Source organism: Taudactylus pleione, unplaced genomic scaffold, assembly GCF_031769625.1.
Source record: "Taudactylus pleione unplaced genomic scaffold, aTauple2 ptg000089l, whole genome shotgun sequence".
Lineage (NCBI taxonomy): Eukaryota > Metazoa > Chordata > Amphibia > Anura > Myobatrachidae > Taudactylus > Taudactylus pleione.
Window position 1 is genome coordinate 3,920,067 of NW_028284491.1, and position 5,984 is coordinate 3,926,050.

The following is a 5,984-nucleotide window of genomic DNA, read 5'->3' on the forward strand; positions in this document are numbered from 1 at the left end:
TAGCATTACACCGCACATAGGGCCTGATTCACATTACACCATAAAGTAGTGTCTCTTATTTATGTTACGACACACAGTAGTGCCCCTTTTACACAATGCCCACAGTAGTGACCCTTTTACACAATGCCCACAGTAGCGGTGTCCCTTACACAATGTCCCCCAGCAGTGGTGCCCCCTATGCAGTCCCCTTAGTAGTACGGTCCACTATGCAGTGCCCCCAGTTGAATGCTCCCCAGTAGTATGCCCCCCATTAGCAGGCCCCCCCAGTAGTATGTCCCCCATTAGCAGGCCCCCCCAGTAGTATGCCCCCCATTAGCATGCCACCCAGTAGTATGCCCCCCAGTAGTATGGCTGCCCCAGTAGCAGGCCCCCCCAGTAGTAGGCTGCTCCAGTAGTAGCCCCCCCTGTAGTATGGGCCCCCCCTGTAGTATGGCCCCCCCTGTAGTAGGCCCCCCCAGTAGTATGGCCCCCCCCAGTAGCAGGCCCCTCAGTAGTATGGCCCTCCCAGTAGCAGACCCCCCCCAGTAGTATAGCCCCCCCCAGTAGCAGGCCCCTCTGTAGTATGGCCCCCCCAGTAGTATAGCCCTGCCCAGTAGCAGACCCCCCCCAGTAGTGCAGACCCCCCCAGTAGTATAGCCCCCCCCCAGTAGCAGGCCCCTCTGTAGTATGGCCCCCCAATAGTGCAGATCCCCCCCAGTAGTATGGCCCCCCCAGTAGCAGACCCCCCCCAGTAGTATAGCCCCCCCCAGTAGCAGGCCCCTCTGTAGTATGGCCCCCCCAGTAGTATTGCCTCCCCCAGTAGCAGACCCCCCCCCAGTAGTGCAGACCCCCCCCCAGTAGTATAGCCCCCCCAGTAGCAGGCCCCTCTGTAGTATGGCCCCCCCAGTAGTATAGCCCCCCCCCAGTAGCAGACCCCCCCAGTAGTGCAGACCCCCCCCCCCAGTAGCGCCCTCGGACCTTTGACAAGTAAAAAAAAAACAAAAAAAAACTTACCTGTATCCCCGCTCCCGCGCCGTCCGCTCTGTCACACGCTGAGGAGGGAGCCGGAAGACGGAGCTCATGTGTGAGCTCCAGCCGGCTCCCTCCGTGCAGCAGCCAATGAGAGTCTGTGTGACTCTCATTGGCTGCTGTAACAAACACACAGCTGCCGCTGGCGGCTGTGTGTCTGTGTCTGTGTAGGGCAGAGCGCTATCACTGCGCTCTGCCCTACACGCGAGGAGACCTGATGTCGGATTCTCTAGTGAGAATCCGACATCAGGCGGCCGCCGTTCGGCCCCGAACGGGGATCCGAGTCAGGCGGTGAACACCCGAACAGGGTTCGGGTGGACTCGGATCCCCAATGTTCGGAGCGGTTCGGATTCCACAGAATCCGAACCGCTCATCTCTAATATATATATATATATATATATATATATATATATATATATATATTTTACTTCAGTTCTGTGTTTCATGCAAATACTGCACTGTATTATATTGCACTTTACTGCTGGGCCTCTCTATCTCTCTTAGGAGGCCATTTCGGGGGTTTACCTCAAACACAGAGCCGTAATTAGACTTTTCGGTGCCCTGTGCCAGAGAGAGCATTGGTATCCCCCTCCCCATTTTTTAAATAGGGACATAAGAGAGTGCACCAGAAAAAGGGCTATGGTCTCATGGGGAAGGGCCAGGGAATAGATAGAGGAGGCCAGGAGATGCTGGGGATGAAATAAGAGGAAGCTACAAATGAGAATGATAATAAACAGGAAAATTGACAGCCCCAAACAGCGCCTCCTTCCTGCAGTGCCCTGTGCCATGGCACAGGTCACACTACTCTAGTTACGGCCCTGCTCAAATATTAAGTATCCCCCGTATGAAGGAGGGACCGCAGCAGGTCCCTGCTGTGATCCATCCATTACCGCTGGCAGCTGCATCCCCCATAGGTTTCTATGGGGGATGCGATGCTGCAAAATTTACCAATATCCAGATTGCGATGCATTCCAGATATTGGCCCCCGCAGCTAACACCATCTTAAGATGGCGTAGCCCTTGAGCCTATGGGCTACATCGCGTATAATTAGCCAGCGGAGGGATTCACCGGAACCTTCCCCTGCTATGGCGGATGTGCAGCACCCCCTGCACTGGCCGGCAGCTCTTCGGAGACATCGCATGTCCCGGATGATACATCCGGCCGATAGTATCGCATGTCCCTGCATGTCCCGGGTGATACATCCGGCTGATAGTATCGCACTTTGCAATGCGATCATGGGCGTTGCTGACATGCCCTGATCACGTCGCAAAAGCGATCATTGATAAATGGGCCCCTTAGAAATAATGAGGGTGTAGACAGCCCTGTGTATCAGTACTTGGCTCAGGTTTTCTATTCATTTTTATATGTATAGGACATCGCTGGATGAATTTAGGGTGGTGTGGTTACCACACTCCTTTTTCATATACTGATACTGGGGTTCGAATCCCAGTGAATCTCTTGGCTAAAGAACAAATTATTTAATATAAGATCCTGTAAAGTATCTGTTCTTATCAGTTTAATATCTAATACGCCCCTTACTGGGGGCCATATATTAAATGGATCTTTAGAACAGGGAGATGGAAGAAGAGCTTGCTCTGTCCACTCCACACATTACTAGAGTATATCTACGTCTCTGCCCCTCCTTTGGGGAGGGTCTCCATTATCCAGTGTATAGTATATGTTTATATCCATCCCTATACTAGGCTGTTTGGTCTGATCTCTCCTCTGAACCAGTTCCTTTTGCCTAAGGGGTAAATTAACTAAGCTAGACTAACATCGAATGAAGCAAATTCGGCTATTAAATGCATATTCGGCATTTACTAAAGGCTAAACTCTGCGACTTTGCTCCATTCGATGTCTAAAACTCTGCCGACAATACTTGTAACTCTGATGGTAACATGTTTTCGGACACATAGACCATCAGTAGAACTCGGCAGCACTTTGCTATAGAGAGCAATAGGACCGAAATATAGTGCAAATCGGCAGCAAAAGATGCCAATACGAACCCCAAATAGAAATCTCAAATAGAACACCTATTTCTATTTGAGTTTCACATCTCAACTGACACAGATGAATGAACGGATCAGAGAGATCCGTGATAGCTGTACATGCTTATGTGTGTAAAAAAAGAAACTCAGAAGCATGGACGGATCAGTGAGATCCATCTGTGCTTCTGTGTTTAAAAAAAATGAAAAACCAGTGTAAAAATTAATAAAAAATGTCGTGCCCCCCCTCCCTCTCAAAAGAACAACCAGCCCTGGGCTTTGGAAACCCAGTACTGGTTGTGCTAAATACAGGGGAAAAAACACGTAGGGCTCCCCTGTATTAAGCACAACCAGCACTAGGCTATTCAGAACCAGTCCTGGTTGCCAAAATACATGGTACAAAAGACGTAGGGGTCCCCTGTATTTAGTACAACCAGCACTGGGCTCTGATCCGGTCCTGGTTATGGAAATACATGGGAAAAAAATGCATATGGTTCCCCTGTAATTTCCATAACCAGCACCAGACTTTTTAGCAGGTGGGTGGGTAATGCCACAGCCAGGGGCACCCTTTCACCGGGTCCCCCAGCCAAAGCATTGCCCCTGACTGCTAGTCAGCCCAGGCCAGGATTCCCTGGGGAGCTGGGGACCCCCACAATAAAGAGGTACCCCTCTCCAGTGCACCTCAGGCCTAGGCTTTGGCTGGGGGACCCGGGGCTGGTTGTCCTTTTGGGGAGGGGGGCCACACCATTTAAAATAAAAAAAAATTACAGTTTTAAATTTTTTTTAAACACAGAAGTACGGACGGATGTCAATGATCCATCCATGCATCTGTGTTTATTTATGTACACACAGATGCATGTATCACGGATCTCCCTGATCTGTGCATGCATCTGTATTTATTTTACACACAGAGGCAAGTATCACGGATCTCCCTGATCTGTGCATGCATCTGTGTTTATTTTACACACAGATGCAAGTATCACGGATCTCCCTGATCTGTGCATGCATCTGTGTTTATTTTACACACAGATGCAGGTATCATGGATCTCCCTGATCCATCCGTGCATCTGTTTGTTCAAGTTAGTCAAAACCTAATGCTAAATAGAAATGAATTATACGAATGACAACGAATGATTACACCATCGAACAACACGAATGACAGCAACTCGGCAGCTTAGTAAATTCAGTAACCTGTTCGAAAAAAACACATGAATTCGGACGCTGTCATCCGAGATTTTTACACAAGGCACTTTATTAATCATCTGCTCTGTGCTCACTGCCCTGGCACACAATGGGGCTCAAGCTGTCAGAGTCCCGGGTCAGAGCCATGCCGCTGCCCTCCTCCCAAAACTCCCTCCCCGGGCATCTGATCTCCAGCTCCTGCAGCATACCCACCCAGGCTCCCACACTAGAGAACACCTCCGTCTCCGCTCTGTCCCCCTTGGAGGCAGCCGCAGCATCGTGGGCCTGGCCTAGCACCCTCAGTGCCCCAGACAAGCCTCCCCCCGGCCAGTGCAGGCGGGCGGCTACAGGGGTGTATCTACCCCATAGCTGCAGGTGACACCACCGGGCGGAGCCCCCCCTTTGGCCGCCGCCCCTGGCGAGTGCCATCCTGGCCAATGGGTAGATACGCCCCTGCTTAAACTACTACATTGTTTTTTTTATGTTTTTTTTTTTTGTCCCCTGCTAGTTCTCTATCCTAAGTCAGATAGACTTGGTCTGCCAATTCTTTATTGAGATAATATCTCCTTGGGGGTTATATCCACATTGCCTTCTGAAGTATATGTGTGTCCATAGTTTTAACTTAACCAATATCCCTACTTGCTAGAGTGATATGCCTTGGCTAACATACTCTAGATGTTTAATGGTTGTTCTGGACAATCATTTCCAGGATTGATGGTCGCATCTCGAGTTGAAACTACCGATCAAGGTGCTGGAATTCCGTGCAATCTTCAACACTCCTCTTCTCGATGGTCAGCCTGTTCGAATCCAGACGGACAATGCCACCTAAGACAGCCTCCGTTGTCCCGCCTACATCTCCATTGGACCTTCACCTGGCTTTGCTGTTCCTCCAGTCTTCTCTATTCAAGACCTTGGGAGGACATGGAACTGATACTCCGCTCTTGGAAGACAGTCCTCCTATTGGCCTTGGCTTCGGCCAGGCGGGTCTTGGAGGTGGGAGCTCTCTCTTGGTGGCCTCCTTTTCTTGATGTCTGTGCGGAACTCCGTTCCATACCGTCGTCCATCTTTAGGTGATTTTGGCCTTCCATATCAACCAGTCAATTATGGTTCCACTGTCAGATACTTCAGTCTTCCCTCACCTTGGATTTGTGGGGGCTCTTCAGATTTATGTGGCCCGTATTGCAGCATTGCGGAAGTCAGATTCCTTGTTTGTCCTTACGGTGCTGCTGCACGTGGTTGGCCTGCTTCTAGGCAGATGTTAACTACATAGATCCATTTGGCCACCCGACAGGCGTATGTTGCTAGTGCCCGGCCTATGCCGGTTTTCTATTCTGCGCATTCCACTTGTGCGCATATTTTTTGTTCGTTTTGATACCTTTGCGACCTCAAAATCTACTTTTGGTTGCAAGATTTTGAAGTTTCCTGAGGGCTCTCCCACCCGGGGGGGAAATTTTAGAATGTCCCCAGTGTCTTAATCTCCAGTGTCCCCTGGTGGATGAAGGAGAAAATAGAATTTTGGTACTTACGAAGAAAATCCCTTTTTCTGATTCCACAGGGAACACTGGATGCTACCAGCACTGTTTTACCTGCCATGGTGTTTGTTTTTACATGCGTTGTATGCACTATGTTGTTATGTGTGTTTTCTATTCGACTTTTGCCGTCTTTGTTTGATTCCTTCTCCTCAGTTGTCTTCTGATTCTGTTTCAATCTCCAATTCTCTAACTAGGGCTTCTGGGGGAGTGGAGTCACTCACACTGTGGGCCTGATTGAGGCCCGCTCGCGAGCGCAGGACGCTCACAAGCGGGTCGA

At 50.0% G+C, this 5,984-nt stretch overlaps 1 pseudogene; it reads left to right on the top strand.

The window, feature by feature from the left end:
* The first annotated feature begins 2,461 nt into the window (after window positions 1-2,461).
* LOC148527302 (U2 spliceosomal RNA) lies at window positions 2,462-2,636 on the top strand (annotated as a pseudogene).
* Window positions 2,637-5,984: the final 3,348 nt, after the last annotated feature.